The 21104-nt window shown below is 41.1% G+C and overlaps 1 protein-coding gene across 3 annotated transcripts in view; it reads right to left on the minus strand.

Moving 5' to 3' along the window:
- nkain2 (sodium/potassium transporting ATPase interacting 2) overlaps window positions 1–21104 on the minus strand; it is a 173543-nt gene that overhangs the window by 125042 nt on the left and 27397 nt on the right. The gene's annotated exons all lie outside the window — the stretch shown is intronic.

Genomic DNA, 21104 nt, shown 5'->3' on the forward strand with positions numbered 1-21104 from the left:
AGGACAACAGTCCTCCCAGATATGAGGGGAGGTTTTAGCAGGTGGAGGACAATTGGAGGTTCTCACAAGTTGCTTAGTGTGCTTAACAGTGCAAATATTATGGTGCAGCTATATTGACATTTAATCATCAATGGCGGCCAAAATACAAGTTGACAAACATATATTATGGTAAGTATAACTGAAACTTGTGTATTATTATGATAAGTGTGGAAATAGGTATCGCGAGTTGTAATTGTAATGGCTTAGCAGATCACTTTTTTTTTTTACCTGGCGAAAAGAGAAAAAATATAATATCCATTGTATTGTGGAAAAAGGACTGGGAGGAAGGAATATATTTATGTCATGTCAAATCAAATATAGAATCGGCTTTCTATTTCGCAACAAAGCCTCCTTCACTCAAGCCGCCAAACTTACCCTCGTAAAACTGACTATTCTACCAATCCTCGACTTCGGTGATGTCATCTACAAAATAGCTTCCAATACTCTACTCAGGAAATTGGATGTAGTCTATCACAGTGCCATCCATTTTGTTACCAAAGCACCTTATACCACCCACTATTGCGACCTGTATGCTCTTGTCGGCTGGCCCTCGCTACATATTTATCGCCAGACCCACTGACTCCAGGTGATCTATAAGTCTATGCTAGGTAAATCTCCACCTTATCTCAGCTCACTGGTCACGATAACAACACCCACCCGTAGCACACGCTCCAGCAGGTATATGGTCACTGGTCATCCCCAAAGTCAACACCTCATTTGGCCGCCTTTCCTTTCAGTTCTTTGCTGCCAATGACTGGAACAAATTGCAAAAATCGCTGAAGCTGGAGACTTACATTTCCCTCTCTAACTTGAAACATCAGCTATCTGAGCAGCTAACCGATCGCTGCAGCTGTACATAGTCCATCTGTAAATAGCTCATCATCATCTGCTCATCTATCGCTCCAGTGTTAATCTGCTAAATTGTAATTACTTTGCTACTATGGCCTATTTATTGCCTTACCTCCTCATGCCATTTGCACACACTATATAGACTTTCTTTTTTTTCTATTGTGTTATTGACTGTACGCTTGTTTATTCCATGTGTAACTCTGTGTTGTTGTTTCTGTCGCACTGCTTTGCTTCATCTTGGCCAAGTCGCAGTTGTAAATGAGAACTTGTTCTCAACTAGCCTACCTGGTTAAATAAAGGTGAAAAAAAAATACAAATACAAATAAATGGCCAAAGAAACTCAAAATGGGTGATATTAATAGTATAAAGATTGATCCAAATATGCAAACTGTCCAAACAGATCCTTAAGGAAGGTGGATCCATTTAAATATGCTTTTGGACCATAAACATATTTGACTCATTAATCTACACAGTCCAAATAATGATGATTCACAATTCCTCTAATATAAATATAATAATCTACCGAGCTCACAAACCAAAAAATGAATCTTCATATAGTGGGAGATTATAATATGTACCCCAATTGACAGCAAAGAAAATCACACTACAAATGATCACCCTCGTGCACTTAGGGTATTTCTGAATATCAAGGATACATTAGAACTAGTGAACATATGGAGGCTTAAAATCCTGACCTAGTGAGATCAGTGGAGGCTCCTCGGAGGAGGATGGGGAGACCATCCTCCTCAGGGAATTTCATTTATTTTGTATTTTTATTGTTAAACATTCAAAAAAGTTATCCTAAACTATACTAAATATATTCCCATGTGACCAAATAATTAATTAAAACATGTATACAATTGCCTCAGCAGCACTCTGTAGGATAGCACCATGGTGTATCCAGAGGACAGCTCGCTTCCATCCTCCTCTGGGTACATTGACAAAATTTAGGAGGCTCATGCTTCTCACCTCTTCCACCAACTTACGGAGTAGTTATGACAACCTCTGGAGGACATCCTCCAATCTATCAGCGCTCTTACAGCAAGACCTGACATGTTGTCCAACCAGTCAATTTACAGAAACTTGCTACAAATGACGGAGTCATCCATAATTAAGAAAAATGTTTTTTGAAAGAGGAAGCAAAATACTTTAAGTGTATGTTCTCTTTTCAGTCCATTTCCACTAACTAAAGTTAACTGTAAGGAATTTCTTCCTAATAATAGAATAAAATTAACAGCTATACAGAAATATTTGTATGATGGAAATATTGCAGAGGAGGAACAACTTGATGCAATTAAAGCCAGGGAAAACTCCAGGGCTGGAATGGCATACCAGTTGAGCTATATCAAACCTTTTTCAATATACTCAGTGTTATGTACTCAGTGTGTGATGCAAAAATCCTAGCAAAGTGCTTACCGCATACAATTAAAAAGATGTTGTCTGATGTAATTCATCCTGATCAGACAGGCTTTTTTTAAATGGATGATACATTGGAGACAATATAAGACAAGTACTTGAACCAATCATTTTTAAAGAGCCACTGAAAACGCCGATTGGCAAGTGTGTTTTTCTGTTGCTTATTTGAAGAACGAGATTTCAGTCTTGGAAGTGTGTTTCCTGACCGATTCCATGTTTGGTTAATAATGTTTGTCCCCCATGAGACACTGTAGACATGGAAGCCTATTTCACTTCCTCACAATCCCCAGAATGAATCTACGATAACTTAAGAAATCTGTAATTAATTTGGACGTTTTTGCCGGGGATGTTTTTGTTGCAGAATTGTACATCTAACTAAGGTGCTTGGTGCAGTATTTGTCAAGTAAAAAAATGCACAACGTCCTGTCTTATGTAAACAAAGTCGGAGCTGCCGGGCAGGTCCAAATTGCAACCTCTCACTTTGTAAATTATAAAATGGAACCATTTTCAAAATATCGTCCTTTACTAAAATAAACCATACAATCAATGCCAGTTGCATTTACAGTTTCATCTCCCATAAAAGACAGAACAAACATTACAACAAATATCACAGTTAAACTCAAGAATACTAATTGATAAAAAAGGAATTATCTTTGTTAATGATATTTTGAATGGGAAAGGTGGAGTTATTGTCACGTCCTGACATTTATTTCCTTTGTTTTGTGTTTATTTAGTATGGTCAGGGCGTGAGTTGGGGTGGGCAGTCTATGTTTGTTTTTCTATGATTTGGGGATTTCTATGTTTCGGCCTAGTATGGTTCTCAATCAGAGGCAGGTGTCATTAGTTGTCTCTGATTGAGAATCATACTTAGGTAGCCTGAGTTGCACTGTTTGTTTGTGGGTGATTGTCTATGTTGATTGCTTGTTTCAGCGCAGTTCGCATTAGCTTCACGGTTGTCATTTCGTTTATTGTTTTTGTATAGGGTTTCAGTGTTCAGTGTTTTCTTTATTAAAATTAATGATGAACACATACCACGCCGCATTTTGGTCCTCCGATCCATCTCGCCTCTCCTCTTCAGATGAAGAGGAGGACGTCCGTGACAGTTATTGTACGTCGCGTGCACTTAACAAAGATATTGTCATGTATTGTCAAATTATGTCTTGTTCCTGTTCTTTCTCCTCCCTCTGCTGGTCGTATTAGGTTACCTTCTCTTCCTCTCCTTCCCCCAGCTGTTCCTCATCTTCTCTAACTACCTCGTTCACCCTTTTCCCACCTGTTCCCTTTTTCCCTCTGATTAGGTCTCTATTTCTCTCTCTGTTCCTGCTTCTGTCTTTGTCAGATTCTCGTTTGAGTTTCTCATGCCAGAACCAAACTATCGTCTTGTTTGCTTCACCCTTGTCCCGTCCTGTCGGAATCTACCTGTTCATCTGATGCTACGTGTGATCAGGTACCTCTGTCCTCTACGACCCGCGCCTACCCAGAGAGACCAGCAGTCTGTCGCCGCTCACCCAGCTATTCTCCTCTGCTGCTAAGAAGGGGACTCTAACCCAGCTATTCTCCTCTGCTGCTAAGAAGGGGACTCTTCTGTAATTATCAGAAGGACTTTATGATTCATTTGTCGCCCTCTCTGCGGGTTGTCTATTTTGCCATTATATACATCTGAAGAGGATCTATGTCTTCCCTGTGTTTTGACATTAAAGGACTCTGTATTTGTTAAACCGCTTTTGGGTCCTCACGTGCATAACAGATATATACCAATGTTTGCTCTATCCAAGATTACATCCAACTGATTGCATCATTACCACAAAAATGGAGGCACGTGGAAGGGAGAGCAGATAGGGAATTTGTTTGTCTTCTCTTTATAAAAAAGATTATTGTAATAAATAGAAAAACATACAAGTTTCATTTGAGGACCAGAAATGTTCACAGCGGCGCCATACAGGTTGAAAAACAGTTGAAGAGATTTGTAATGTGCTGATTCCATGGCACATGGTTTATGAACTGATTCAAAACTTTTTTTTTTACATTTAAATGATTATGAAAAATTCTTGCCACCAACCGAATGTTATATATATGGGGCACACAACCATCTCAGAGACAGAATCATTAGATCATTTATTCTGGAATTGGCCCTATGTACGTAGCTTGTTTCTGGTCAAAGGTTCAGGAGTGGCTGAAAAAAATCACAACATTTACCAAAAATGAACCCTGCAAATAGCACTGTTGGGAGATTTGGAAAGCCATAGTCAATCAACACTATAATAACACTTTTAGTAGAAATATTCATCTTTAAATTGCAATCTGTAGATACGAGAAAGGTTAGAAAGGTTCCGAATGTATGTGAACCATCACAGCAAAGTTGAAAAATACAATACAATTATCAATGAGCTGTTTTTGCCCACAGCACTGCCGCTGACTGGATGTTTTTTGTTTGTCTCACAGTTCTTGGTAAACCCTAGAAACTGTTGAGCGGGAAAAACCCAGGAGGGCATTTGTTTCTTAGATACTGGATCCGGCGCGCCTGGCACCGACGATCATACCACGCTCAAAGTCGCTTAGGTCACCCGTTTGGCCCATTCTAACGTTCAGTAACTGAATGCCTTGATGCCTGTCTGCCTACTTTACATAGCAAGCCACGTGACTCGCTGTGGGAAGGGGCTATACATTTTCGTGAATGGGGGGTGTACCTAATGCACTGGCCAGTGAGTGGTCATGGTACATGGATATCATAAGAGGGGGGTTTACGGAGATAGGTGAGAGACTGAGAATAGCTGAGGGGGGGTTTAAAAGCTCATGTTCTATATAATGTATACTGTATGTGTTTAAGTATCTATCCAGATGTAATGTATATCAAAAAACTATATTCTTGCTATGTAACTACTGTAGACATAGAACATTTAAAAAGTGCCATGTATGTAGAATGTGTGTAGAATTTACAAAGCTGTATGGGTAAATGGGTAAAAAACAAAAACAAAAACAAAAACTGAAGTAAAACACAAACCAGGGAAATTGGAGAGATGGAGGAAATGACAAATCCCTTCTCCTCATAGGGCGACTATTTGTTAGTGATCATTACCCAGTGTAAGGCTGGTGAATCCCGATGTGGCTGTGGCGGTGTGTGTGTGTGTGTGGGGTAGAACGGGGGGGGAGAGAACAGACAACAAGGCTGTGGTGTGATGGTTTGATTGAGCATGTCTCATTTGTTGTAATTGGCAGTTTGTTAACAGCGGTCTGGTTTTAGGCTTAAATGATGAAGCATGAACAAGTTATTATTAAAGCAAATGTAAAGCATGAAGCATATGCCCTTTCTTCCCTCGTACACATGGCACAAAGGAATACTAATACACCCATTGCAGGAATAATAGGAGACAAACTGCTTCTTGTGCAGCATTAACTGGGTTTCTTGTCTTGCCCTGGCTGTTTTTTCTCACTGGTTAATCAGTTTTCGTGCTATTTCTCACCCCTACCCACTGGCGGAACCCCTCCCAATAAATAAAATGCACACAAATGATTTCCCGCTCATGAAAACAGACAACTAAATGGTTGATATATGGATTGGAAACTCTTTTATGAGGAGAATCGCAGGGCCGAAATTGAATTTCTGCATGATAAATAGCAGGTATTGTCTCCATTCTGCCCGAGGAAGCCATTGGAGCTACTTAAACAGAGTGGTGATGACACTGGAAAAATGCTCACAGATGGACACCCAGAAGGCTAAAAACATTAGCCCAGTCCACTCCATCAATAAACCTCTCCCATACTGGGAAGGAAATTGGCCGCTCTTGGCTTATCTCCCCCTTTTAGAAATCATGGCAACACGGCAGAATGAAGTGGCTGATACCATGGTGCTCTGTATTCCAGGGGCAGGGGCTGAGGGGCAACCTGAAAATATCAGCCATTTACATCTGGAGCATTAATAAAAATGATGGTGGGGTTAAAGTGGTCACTGGATGGTTTTGAACTTTTGAAGTCCACGTGTTTGATTTGTATCTGTGGTGAGCAAGGTGGCAAAGATAGCTTTCCGTCTAAAAGACCTTGACAGCCTAGTCATGGAGTTGGGGTATGAGAGACAGATAGAGAGCAGAATAGAATAGTTGAGAGAGAGTCAGAAGGTAGTTTTAACCATTCATGTTTGAAGCAGAACAAAGAACACAATTTAAATCCCCTTAAAACTACCACACATGCTATGTAATTGTTGTCTTTCAATGTCAACAATTTCCTGTTGTTGATACTTGGATTTCCAACTGGTTGAATGTTCTCTGTGTGTAATTACAACTAATTGGGGCTTTTAAAGCCTAAAAGCCAGCATTCTGACTTGTCTTCTTAATAATGGTGTTGAGACTTGTCTCCATAACAGTGACACGGACAAACAGACAGTCTAGCCACCACAGAACAAAAGAACATAGCCTAATGAAGTCTTGCAGAGCCAATGTTTATTCCAAGGTCATCCATTTTGTCTCACGACACTCGTTTGATGTTGTTGGTTTCTCTGCTCAAAGGATATTTGTGGGCACAAACATCCTGGTTATAAAAATACAAAAAAGTGTGTTTCGCCTGTTCTCAGTGTGAGAGAATTGTCTTCAGACTATTTAATATCTGAGCAGTGGAAGGGGGGAGAGTTGCTATATGCGTGATTGTGTGTTATGTAAACAAGCCATAATGATAAGAGCCAATGGAGGAGAGGTCAGAGAGTGGTCCCATGATGCAAACTATTCATCATTGTAAAACCGCTTCCTAGCAAGCAGAAATGCTAGAGAGAAAGTGATAAATGGAGAGAAAGGCCATCCACCTGGTGTTCTTCCTTCCAACTCAATCTGAGCTGACCTAAAGGGACTGAGTCCATGTATTTCAATCTGCTCCTCTAACCCTGACAGATCTGCCGGTTATTCTCTGATCATTTCTGAAATGGATGTAGAAATTGTAGAAATTGGGTGTTCAGTCCACGTGCTGCCTTATCAGTGTTATTTCCCGCTGATTGTCAGCGACAATGCCGTGGTGAAACTAAGGACAGCTAATAAAAGTCATAGCCTACTGCTCCTTTCAAGAGGAAACAACTTTTGATTACTTTTCATTTTAGTTGATGTGTGACCTCGGTAGCCAGTCTATTTCCTCAGCCTGATGCCTAATAATTGTTATTTTAGAAGATAAGGGAGAAAAGGGGTAGAAAGCGACTGTCTGTTGTGTTATCTACAATTCAAAAGTCCTTTTAAAGTAATGACAAGCTAGTCATTTAACATAACAATTTCAGAGAAATTAAAAGCTGATTTATTTTATCCACGCGCGGACAGTCTTAAACAACGGATATCTTTCAAAAACTGTAAAGAAAACTTCCAGGAACTTGGTTCAGAGAAGGAATGGATTTTCCCAGGATGCTTATATGCATAAATCCAGGCACAACCGACTGTAGCGTTTGTGACCCTCTAAGCTCAAATGACATCTGGCACAGTCCCTCTATGTGCTTTTGCACTAATGCAATTTATGAGCCACTTTCATCCATCTCAGAGAGAGAAAGCTCGACCACTTCAAGTCTCACACTACTTAAGATATTGCTCCCGCACAAAAAGAGAAACTTCAGCATCGTCTTCCAGAGTCAGACAGAATCACTCAGACTTCCCCTCCTCCCCCACACACCTCCCTACGTAAACAAATAAGTAAATAATAAGACATTTCTTAGAACACTTCATTATTTTAAATGGGAGACTGTGCTGAGCTAAGCTTACATTTGGTTGTTTTTTGTTGTTGGGGGGGGATCTCTGATTGATTAATGAATTTTTAATACAGCGATCAAACTTGGGCTGTTGTCAGTTAATTCCACACTCCTGCCCTGTTTCGGGCACTTAACATTAGAGTGGTGGCCGATTAAACACTGTTGGATCTGATCTTACTGAAGATGTTGCTATTTGTTAACGTCAGCTATCTGCAGTGGTGTTGTGGGCTGTGTAGAGGAGTAGGGAGGCCATTGTCAGACAGTGTGACATGGCAGATCTTTTTCGAAGCGATCGATCGGGGTCTTTGCTAACACTCCCCCCCTTTTACAGAGAAGACCAGACATATTAATCTGGAACTGAGACGCACCGCAGTGTCTGCCAACTATCTCCCCTTTGCAGCTTAAGGAAAGAATGACCCCCCTCAAAACACAGCCAGACCCCCATACACCCAAACAGAGACAGAAGAATACACACACCCACACACACATACACGTACAGGCCTGGTGAGAAATAAATTGCAAGAAGAGATAACAGATCAATCAGGGTTGAAGGCCTGACAGCGAGGGACAGTTTGTCTTATTTCCAGCCACCCTCCAGCAGTCAAGTGTCGTCAATACCTGAGCTGTGCTGGGCTTATCCTGCCTCTCAGTCGCCTCCACACCCCCGTTCTTCCCCTTCTCATTCTCCCTTAACACCACTTCACCGTCGCTCTTTCTCTCCCTCACCAATCCTCTTTCTAATTCTTTCTTGCTCTCTCCTTCCTCCACTGGCACTCTCCCCCCTTCTCTCATGCTTGACCTCCACGTCCCTCCATCCCCAGCTCCCATTCTGTCTCAATCTCCTCCCTTACAGCAACACGTTCTCCTCTCCCCTCTCTTCCTCTGTCAGCCAATATCTCCTGCCACACGTCACCTCTCACACTTTAATTTCCAGAGTTCCAGTGCATCTTGACAGGCTCTACTGTCGGCGGTGGCTGAGGGAGCAGTGAACTATCTGGGCCCCATTGGGCTTGAACTGTGGTAGGATGGAGGACAGTGGTGGATGGATGGGGGGTTGCAGTGGCATATATTCAAGGAGGCCAAGGGAAGCCAGGCTTCTCCCCAAAAATGTACAATATATTTCTTAAAGAAAACGTCTTAAATAATTTTTCTTGCGTTTCTCTGTTGTATCATTTTCCTTCAATTTGCAAGTGGCTGAATGTATCTCGCCAGAGAAAGCATCAGAGCGAGCGAAAAGCGACCCTCTGTCTCAGTATGTATAGCCCATGTATCTGATGCTGTCTGGACAAAATAGTATGACATGGTTTCCGCATGTAGCATTGAATTCAAAAGCAAGGGAAGCCAGCAAGCGTTTGGCCTCCCTTGATAAAAAAAGAACAGCCAATCAGAGTTGAGCTAAACTGATTTAGCTCAACTGTGAATGGTCCTGGTGCCCCCAAAAATAGTTTCAAGGGAAACCAATTTGGATTTGGATTCACACCAATCACATCACATCAAAAGCTAAACGTAATTTACAGAAAAAACTTGAACTGTTGCATCTCGTTGTGTCGTTGTCGTCCAGTGGCTAGGTAGCTAGCTAGCTAAAATTGTCCCTTTCCTACATTAGCCATGGATGGAGAAGGGATTTGGACTCATAGTTTTACTTAATTCTTCGTACTGGCCAATAACAGCGATTCTGATCAAACATACATTGTGGTCAGTTTGTTTTAGATGCATGCCAGCAATGTCACTACACAACACAACACTAACACTAAACAATACATTAATTGCACTATAACGGTGACAAACGGTGCACACAAACTGTTAGGGCCTACATCAAGCTGTCCCAATAGCAGAGCTTTCTTTTCAGCACCATGGAGTGAATCCTTACCTTACCACTTCCACACCTGGCTATCAGCAGAGCCTTGCCCGTCGAAACAGTTCCTTCAGCCTCATTTGCTGCCTTTAAAAAAACATATCTTATATGGCTGACTTGCTTAAACGACTGTGGCTTCTACTGACAATTGAGATGGGGACGATGAGGCAATCCATAATTTTGTTTCAGACAATGAGCGAGCTAGGACAGACGTAGTCAATATAACTATTTGTTCAACACTTTTGAAATGTACAGCGACAGAATTCAGAACATAGGTCATTCTTACAGTATTCTCCCTGTACACCAAGTCAGAACTGTAGGCTAAATAAAGGGGGCATATAAGCAGACAATGAAAGTTCTTACAATATTCAATGATTATATTTGTATCACGTTCTGACCTTAGTTCCTTTGTTTTGTCTTTGTTTTAGTATGGTCAGGGCGTGAGTTGGGGTGGGCAGTCTATGTGTGTTTTTCTAGGTTGGTTTTTGAGTTTGGCCTGCTATGGTTCTCAATCAGAGGCAGGTGTCGTTAGTTGTCTCTGATTGAGAATCATACTTAGGTGGCCTTTTTCCACTTGTGTTTCATGGGGGTTTATTTTCTGTTTTGTGTGTCATCACTAGACAGGACTGTTTCGTTTGTTCGTTCTTCCTAATTGTTATTTTGTTTAGTGTTCAGTTTTGATCATATTAAAAATCATGAACACTTACCACGCTGCACCTTGGTCCTCACCTTCTTCCACCGACGACAGCCGTTACAACTTGGCTAAAACAGGCTATAGGCTACATGTGCACCACCAAGTCAGAACAGTAGGCTAAGTTATGAGGGGAAAAGGGACCAAATTATTAGCTGGTGATTATCAAGCAAATATCGGTTGGTCTCACGGTAATTGACCGTTAATTAACATAAACACATTTAGCATCTCCTGGCTTCCACACATAGCCTACAAGCCATTTTAAAAGGTCTAATAAATCCATGTAATATAGCCTACACCTTCACAATAAATGTATTGTTTATTTTAGACAGGTCTAAAGAAGCATGATACTGTATGAAGAAAATAATAGCATACTCTGAGTTGTCCTTATGTTAGATCCTGATGTGGCTATGCCAAATGGCAGTGGGCTACACTAGTTCATTTAGCAGACAAGATTTGCTTATAATTCCGTGGCATTATTTTATATTATTTTATAGTATAAAGAATACAATTGAACAGAGCTGAATAAAATCAAAATAAAATATTTTCTCCAAAAGATTTGAGGGAGTGCGTACATGCGGCTATTCTGTGTTGAGTGGTTAATATGTACTCCTAAATGCTTAATTTAGAGGCATTAATGGAACTTTAGTTGTTTTACAAATGTTGGGCTATATGTTTTGATTTTTAATACATTGTAAGGCTGCATGATGAGACTCTAATGATGATTTGAAAAAAGTTGCTTGAAAGGCATGAGCTCTGCTTAGCTTTTTTTGAGCAGAATGTACACACACGAATAGTCTCTCATTCACAATTTGACAAGCACTTGATAATGCCTCAAATTACACGGCGGCATCCCCTGTGTGGCCTTAATGCACCCTAAAAAAAAACATGCATTATGTGGCCCGAGTGCTGCATTGTGGCCTTCTACCTGAGTGTGCTGCACAATCCGAAGCGTCTATCACTCACATGGTTCTCTGTCATGTGATCAGGTCTTTCTCACAGGCCACAAGTGAAGACAGACACATCGGGGACGCAACTGCATGTGTCCTTATCCAATTTCGAGGTGCATATTAAAGATATTGGAAGAACTGTCCACATTTACTTTTCGTCAGCCAACAAGATGAGTAACAAACGGCAAAAGCATATGTCAATCTACTATCCCCCATAGTATAAAAGTCAACCTATTCTATAGTGTGCGAGAAATAAATATTCCAAACGTAGCCTGGGACAGTTATGGGATGTGATAGATCCCAAATTAATACAACCACTGGCATCAAAAATGTTTTTATGTAATGTGGCTGCTGCAACAGATCAGAACATTTAGCTTAAAATGTTGACTATTAGGCTATTTCCTCACATTATAAGCGCAGCAATGCGCACATGGTAGTAGGCTATAAGCGCAAATTTTCCATTAGCGGAAAACCCCATTATCAAAAGTGACCGCAAATGCAATTATGCATGTTATGCTTTTATTATAAATGTGCATTTTTATGGTGAAAATTATCTTCCCCAAACTTGAAACTCACATGCTGCTTATATATGCCAGTTAGGCTCTACACCCCTTGTAAAGCGGATTAATGTGCTTAATTTTAATAGGTTATTTGGTCACTTAAGTTGTGATACAAACCTTTGTAAAACAGATGGGCCTATGGGCTAGGCGACATGAGGTGTGCGACTATGATTTGAAAAAAGTTGCAAAAAAGGCTTTGCTTCTTATACTGGGCATCATTCACAAGGGATAATATATAATTCACAAGTGATAGGCTAATATTGTCCCCATTAATCTTGTCTATAAATATACTAAATAATATGTGTGACATTTGTTTTGATTTAGAATGGACCATTATCATGCACCTGTATCGTCATCTATGCACTTAAATAGCCAAAGGAGGGGGCCTCCTGAGTGGCGCAGTGATTTAAGGCACTGCATTGCAGTGCTAGCTGTGCCACTAGAGATCCTGGTTGAAGTTCAGTCTCTGTCACAGCCGACCGCTACCGGGAGACCCATGGGGCGCAGCACAATTGGACGAGCATCGCCTGGGTTAGGGGAGGGTTTGACTGGCTGGGATGTACTTGTCCCATCGTGCTCTAGCAAATCCTGTGGCAGGCTGGGTGCATGCACGCTGACACGGTCACCAGGTGTACGGGTTAAGTGGGCATTTTGTCAAGAAGCAGTCCGGCTTGGCTGGGTCGTGTTTCGGAGGATGCACGGCTCTCGACCTTCGCCTCTCCCAAGTCCGTACAGGAGTTGCAGCGATGAGACAAGACTGTAATTACCAATTGGGGAGAAAAAGTGGTACAAATAAATACAAACGATAGTGAATGAAGGAAAATAGTGAACGCTTTTCCCCATGGTTTATTTTCATGCCAGCAAGGTAGGCTATACTCCATTTGTAAAAATAAGCAATGTGCTTAATACTAGGAACGTTGAGAAATCAATATAGTAGGCCTAGCCTATAGAAAACTGATGGGATCCTAGTATTTTTATTAGCAGCCTATAGAAATGTTGCACAACATGAGCTCAAGTGTTTGATTAGAATTTTGAATACATTTGAATTGACGTCAGAGTGATTAGAGGGACAACAGAGTGCTGAGTACCAGGCAGCTGCCGCTTTCAAGGAGCAGGACAATAATCCAGACGGTTATAAGAAATCGTGCGATGCCCTCAGACGAACCATCAAATAGGCAAAGCGTCAATACAGGACTAGGTTTTAATCCTACTACACTGGCTCTGATGGTCATCAAATGTGGCAAGGCTTGAAAACTATTATGGACTACAAAGGGAAACCAAGCTGTGAGCTGCCCAGTGACGTGAGCCGTTCCGGCCGACAGTGTGATCACGCTCTCCATAGCTGATGTGAGCAAGACCTTTAAACAGGTCAACATTCACAAAACCGCGGGGCCAGTCGGATTACCAGAACGTGTACTCAAAGCATGTGCGTATCAACTGGCAAGTGTCTTCACTGACATTTTCAACCTCTTCCTGATCGAGTCTGTAATACCTACATGTTTCAAACAGACCACCACAGTCCCTGTGCCCAAGAAAGCAAAGGTAACCTGCCTAAATGATTACCGCCCCGTAGCACTCACGTCGGTAGCCATGAAGTGCTTTGAAAGGCTGGTCATGGCTCACATCAACACCACCATTCCAGAAACCCTAGACCCACTCCAATTCGCATACCATCCCAACAGATCCACAGATAACGCAATCTCAAGCGGGTCGAGAGTTTCAAGTTCCTTGGTGTCCACATCACCAATGAACTATCATGGTCCAAACACACCAAAACAGTTTTGAAGAGGGCACGACAACACCTTTCCCCCTCGGGAGACTGAAAAGACTTGGCATGGGTCCCCAGATCCTCAAAAAGTTCTACAGCTTCTCCATTGAGAGCATCCTGACCGGTTGCATCACCGCCTTATGGCATCTGGCCATAAGGACCAACAGAGGGTAGTGCGTACGGCCCAGTACATCACTGGGGCCAAGCTTCCTGACATCCAGGATCTATATAGTAGGAAGAAGAAGGTCCTAGAGGAAGGTCCTAAAAAATTGTCAAAGACTCCAGTCAACCCCACCCCCCCCCCTTTCTTTCCACACCGCTGCTACTCGCTGTTTATTATCTATGCTGAGTCACATTCCAAATTACCTTGACTAACCTGTACACATAGACTCGGTACCCGTACCCCCTGTATATAGACTCGTTATTTATTGTGTTACTTTTATATTCAATTTTTTTACTTTAGATTATTTAGTAAATATTTTCTTAACTCTATTTCTTGAACTGCATTGTTGGTTAAGGGCTCGTAAGTAAGCATTTCACGGTAAGGTCTACTACACCTGTTGTATTCGACGTATGTGACAAATATAATTTGATTTGAGTTAACAAGTTTGGTAGGCAACTAATAACCAGCAGCAGCATCAGAGCTTTCATGACTCGTGACTGCCGGTGGGTCGGTAATACGATCACCGCAACAGACGTAGGTGAGGCACATGTGCTACTAACAGCTTACTTCACAAATTACACTTAGTATTACTTTCTTAGCTGCAGTATACTGTACATACAGTTGAAGTCGGAAGTTTACATACACTTAGGTTGGAGTCATTAAAACTAATTTTTCAACCACTCCAAACATTTCTTGTTAACATTTCTTGTTAAAACCTCTTGGGGCTAGGGGGCAGAATTTTCACTTTTGGATGAATAGCGTGCCCAATTTCAACTTCCTGCTACTCATGCCAAGAATATAAGATATGCATATTATTTGTAGATATGCATAGAAAACACTCTGAAGTTTCTGTTTGAATCATGTCTGTTAGTATAACAGAACTTCTGTAGCAGGCAAAACCCCAAGGACTAACTGTTTGCCTCTCTCTGTTCCCTGATTTGTCATTGCCAAGGGATATTTCTTTCTTTCTATTTTCAGTTCCTACCGCTTTCACTGGATGTCACCAGTCTTTGGAATTTGGTTTAGGTTATTCCTCTGTGCAATGAAGAAGTAGGCCAACTAGGACCTGGGTAACACTTTTGTGAGTTGCGCAAGACGTGAAAAGTAGCGCTGGTTTGTTTTCATTCCTGTATTGAACACAGATTGCCCAGTCTACAATTTGATCGATTGTTAACGTTTAAAAATACCTACAGTTGTATTACAAAAGTAGTTTGAAATATTTTGGCAAGTTTATAGGCAACTTTTGAAATATTTTGTAGTGACGTTTTTTCTGGATCAAATGCGCTTTATAAATGGACATTTTGGATATATATGGACAGAATTGATCGAACAAAAGGACCACTTGTGATTTTTATGGGATATATTGGAGTGCAAACAAAAGTAGCTCATCAAAGGGTTGAGGGTTGAAATATGCTAACAAACTATAGTTCGGTTAGGACATCTACTTTGTGCATGACAGAAGTAATTTTTCCAACAATTGTTTACAGACAGATTGTTACACTTAGAATTCACTGTATTACAATTTCAGTGGGTCAGAAGTTTACATACACTAAGTTGACTATGCCTTTAAATGGGTCTTCCAAGTTGTGATAAATCATTCTCTCGGCTATTATTCTGACATGTCACATTCTTAAAATAAAGTGGTGATCCTAACTGACCTAAAACGGGGAATTTTTACTTGGATTAAATGTCAGGAATTGTGAAAAACTGAGTATAAATGTATTTGGCTAAGGTGTATGTAAATTTCCGATTTCAACTGTATCTCCCAGGCATATTACATAATTTATGCAGCACCATACAAGACATTTTTGGACTCACCTTGATGTGCTGTGCCCACTTGAACAGGAAGGTGGCACAGCGGTCCTTATGGACACATTTTGGCATCAAACTTTGTCATCAACGTCTGGCATTCTCTGGATTTATGGTGCTGTCAAGACAACTGGGAACTCGGGGAAAAAAACTAGGTTGAGTTCCCGACTTGGAAATCCGAGTTGGATGACCGTACAAAACTTGTTTTCCCAGTTGGAGCCACTTCACTGAATATCAGGTTGGTGATTGCTTTGCAACGCTTGCAGTTAGCCACTGATTCCTTCCAAACCACCCATTGTTGAATTTGCAATTTCCAACTTTTTATGTAATGTTTATGTCCAACGGTCGATGAGCACCGATACGTTTTATCGATAATTTCTCTTCATATGAAATGGATTTTCCAGTAGATTGTCAACGTGATTCATGATGATGACATGACTACTTGTCTAGCTTGTTAGCTAAGATTTTGAAAGTATGATGTTGACATGATCAGTCCAATCAAAGCTGCGGTAGATATAACGTGATTTGACGTCATTTTATCTGTGGCCAATGACCTTGAGCCTTCTTGGGTGGGCACTTCTAATGTAACTCTATGGCAACACCCAAGGGGCTTGCATTTTCAAGCTCTCCCCGTAGATGTTTTGGTGGCGTAGTGTCCCCATGAGTGACAGAACGCTGAACCAATCACGGCGCAACTAGAGAACATTACCAACCCCTACTCTCCGTTTTTCCCGCTGGCTTCCCTACCACCACAGAAAGCACTGAGCTAGGCTGAAACGCCTGCCTTTTGGAGCTGCTTTACTCAAGAAAGCAATAAAGAGACCATGCTTGTATGTGGCTTTATTATCTCAAAGATTTTTTTTATACATTGTTTGCAAACTGATATGTAATACGTATTAACAAAAAATGACCTGCCCTGGATGACGGGTCGCCACTGATTGTGGTCCTGGCCAGCCAGAGACTAGGGAACTTCCATATGTAGCTAGCTAACATTAGATGTAGTACCACAGGCTAACGTTAACTAGTTGGCTCATCGTTGCCAATGAAAGGAAGTTAGCCAAGCAAGTATTTTAACCAGGTAGCCTTGTCTAGGACAACAAAAACTAAAAGGGTGTAAACTGTATGATTGACAACATAAGAGAGAGAAGGATGGCATGGTGTTGCTCTACGAGTATGGTGAGTCAACACGTTTTTTTCTACATGCGCACGCACGCACGCACGCACGCACGCACGCACGCACACACGCACACGCACACACACACACACACACACACACACACACACACACACACACACACACATCTTGCACACATAAATCAGTACCATGGACAGCCACATGATATTTAGCTTACACTGATTAGACTAAATCGTTTTTTGGTAACTTTAATTTGTTACTGTAAGCATAGCTGATTTGATCATGTTGAAGTAGTAATGGTGCTGAAATAGGGGAGGTAGCTCCTGTTTTCTTTGCGGATTGCTGTAACTCTCTGTGGTTCTATATCAATTTGCTTTCTATAACTATAACAAAGCAAAGCTCTCCGGTTTTGTGATTAAACAAAAGTGTGGTTGAATTTATTCTGCTCACTGTGTGACTGTTGTCTTCTTGTTGTCTAAGCCTTATATATATATATCACTGTTGTATGAACTAACGGGTTATAGAGAAAACAATGCATTTATCAAAACACTGGTTGTAATATGGCTTGGCTTCCCCATTGATTTTATCCTTAAACCTCTAATGGTGGGGTTGACAGTCAGCTGATGTCTCGGGCCAACACAGTTCACAAAGGTTTAATGTTCAGCGTGTTTGCTCTTTGTCAACTGTGTACCACACAGATTGACATCAGAGATGAATATGTTTCACAGCCAGCCGTGACTGGGAGACCCGTGAGGCGGCATACAATTGGCCCAGCGTCATCCGGGTTAGTGGAGGGTTTGGCCGGCCCGGGATTTCCTTGTCCTATTGCGCTCTAGCGACTCCTTGTGCCAGGCCGGGCGCCTGCAAGCTGACTTCGGTCGACAGCTGGACGGTGTTTCCTCCGACACATTGGTGTGGCTAGCTTGCCGGTTAAGCGAGCAGTGTGTCAAGAAGCAGTGCGGCTTGACAGGGTCGTGTTTCCTTCGCCTCTCCCAAGTTCGCAGGGGAGTTGCAGTAATGGGACAGGACTGTAACTACCAATTGGATATCAAAAAATGATTAAGTATGGTCCGATGTACTGCCAGGCTCAACAAGGAGCAACATGTCTTCATTGAGAGCTTAACAGATGAAGAGACTGATACAGATGCTCTTGGTCTGTATCTCAGTACTACTTATGTCATATCTAGAGCACTGATTTAAACAAAAATACTTAATACCAATCAACTAACTAAAGGGACATTATAACCTCCATTATACTCTCATATAGAAATGCCTAACGTCAAGCAACCCTTGGAAATTATTTGAGTAAACCACAGTAATATACACTAAATATACAGTAAATACATTTACTAGAAAAATAGGCATACTGCAATAGTCCCATTAATCATGAGCAGCGTTTTCTACTCAGGAAAAATTTCGGCACTCTCTAGCTTGGAAAATGACAAACGCTACCCCCCCAGTAGAATGTTTCAAACGCAACCTGCATTCTGCCACTGTTGGGTCTCTGTGGTCTTTAAATAATTCATTTTAACAACACAATAATTTCCTCACATCACATTTTTTTCTGACAGTATGACAGCCGTCTGAATCTATAAAATGCTTCTCACCGTGACCTATGCTGCTCAATAATGAATACCTCTAGATTTTACAACTTAATCACCAGTCATGGATGACTGGGGGAAATCAGCTGAATTCCTCTGAACCTGGATTTTAGGCTGGTTAGCCAGGAGGACGTGCATAGATTATTGAACAGCCTGCTAATAATTCACAAGGTGAATGGAGTTTTGTCAGGAGGAGAGGACGCTGAAGAATAACATCCCCTGATTTGCTTTACCAGCACATTCTAGCCTTGGACTGGATTCCTCCAATCACAGGTTGCTCATTGAGGTCCTGAGATGGACTATGGATTAACGTAAAATGACCGCATTGTGCGTTTCCTTTTGAGAGGTCAGGGGTCTAGAAAAGAACAAAGGTCAATACTAGGAGGTCCTGTATCTACCCACAGTATAAACAAAGGCAGCCTATAGGCAACACTATTCTGATTAATTGGATAGGTTTTTGAGGGAAATCCTGTACTGAAGTGCAGTAATGTCACTTAAAACAGATCAAGGGCTATGCGTGAAGTATTAGTATTTTATCAGTATGGCCACATATCATTTAGGGTGCCTTAAAGTTATAGACGAGAGAGAAAAGTCCCATTTCACGATGAAAAGTTATTGCAGGTTTACTCACCCCAGAATACAAATGAAGGTACTGAGACAGTCATTTATCATTCTGATAAAATAAAAAATAAATTCTAACTCTTGAGTCATCTGCACTATGCATTCTTCACAATGGCCATTGTTTCATGAAATGTGTCTGATCCACTGCCATTGAATACAATGCTAATAAATGACAGTCTCATTGTAAATACATCACCTGCATATTCAAGCAGAAATCAAGTCCAATTTTTCTTCAAAGACTGAAATGAAGCCAAATTATAACCATTTCATTTCTCATCATCATTCAAAGTTTTGTTCCATCATTTTCCTATTCAGCCCTTTTTTTAGTAGCTAATAGTGCATATCGGTCTCACTGTAATGTTATACATCTCAACCACAGCCGTTGTCCTATACAAGTCAAGTCCCAGGTAATTCACACAGTATCATTACTCCTTCCTGTTGACTTGTAAGTTAACCTGAACAGGCCATGATTTTTCAAAAGCCCAATTTAGCTGAGCCTTTTGATGTGCAGTAGTACCATCAGAGATACATGTAGCATGTGGCTATTTGCATCTATACATATTTATGAATGAAATACAGCATGCAGCGATGTATAAAACACACTTCACATGCATATATATATATGTATGACGAAGCACACCCAAGGAACATGGAGCGATTAGCATCGGAAAGAAACACAGCGAGGGTGGGATTTTATGTTACGTCTCATCAACATAATGTAATACTAGGGTGACACGCTGCATAATTAGAGACAACCTTAGGTAAGATCAATGGCCACACGGAGGCATCGATCACTTCAATAGTCACACTCGGGAAACTATTGTTGCAGGTCCCAAAGGCCATTACCCTGCAATGTGATACTGTCCTCAGGGGGGATATAAATATATAAATACATATACATCAGTATGTCATCTCTCTGTTTTTGGTATATATATATATATATATATATATATATATATATATATACATTGTGTTGGAGTGCAACAGCTATATCTGCTGAAAGGATGTGTAACTCCTGCACTGATCCCAAGGGCACCAGGATGGGAGGATGGCAGGGGACAAAATGAATTACAGTTGCTAGCGTTGTGAAGCACTCTCTGAGGCATGGAGAGTTGGAGACATGGGGTGGCATTGTGAAGCACCTACACTTAGGATAGGTGTCACAGGAGAAGTTGCTACTCCTGTGAAGAATACATGACATCTCCAACGTCCTCCTCCAGCAGGATGTGATGAGTCTTGCAAAACCAGCATATTAAATAACATTCACCTCTCATTTGCATTAGCTGGCAGTAAATAAGATGGATGGGGTTCTGTCAGATCATAAAAAAATGCACAGCCTATGATTGTAATAGGAGACAGAAGGTGTGTGGGTGTATGTGGGCGTGCATGTGTGCGTGAGTGAGAGGTTCCTTTTCTTAAAAATGTAGTCGGTTAAAGACAAACTTTTTAATGGCTGTTTTTTTTAGAAATCCATCTATGAAATACGGTATATCAATCCACTTTGCAGGAAATTAAACCGTCCTCGTCAGATATCCCCTTTATACCGAGACAAAAACCTGCCATCTTTACCATGCCATCTTCTTTATCTCGCCCTTTCTTTATATCTGAAAGGTCTAGCCGGTAACAGACGCAGGACATTTATTTCCACCATAATGTTATTTTCTGTATTTTCTTTCAAGTTTTTGCCTACGCCTCAGTGTAAACATTGCCTTTCATCTCACCAGCTTTAGACGACATTAAATCATGAACATTCTATTGTGGCCCGACGTCAAATGTCTTACTATGAAACGGTATGAACACAAAAACGTCAGTCTGCATGACATGGCATCAGCCTGGTCCAAATAGCAACGTTACCTGCTCTGTTTATTGCACCAAAAAACCCATCTGTTTGAAGATGTATTTAGGATATGTCAGTTTAGTAAGCCAGGCAACTAAAAAAA

This window comes from Oncorhynchus keta, chromosome 8, assembly GCF_023373465.1.
Source record: "Oncorhynchus keta strain PuntledgeMale-10-30-2019 chromosome 8, Oket_V2, whole genome shotgun sequence".
NCBI lineage: Eukaryota > Metazoa > Chordata > Actinopteri > Salmoniformes > Salmonidae > Oncorhynchus > Oncorhynchus keta.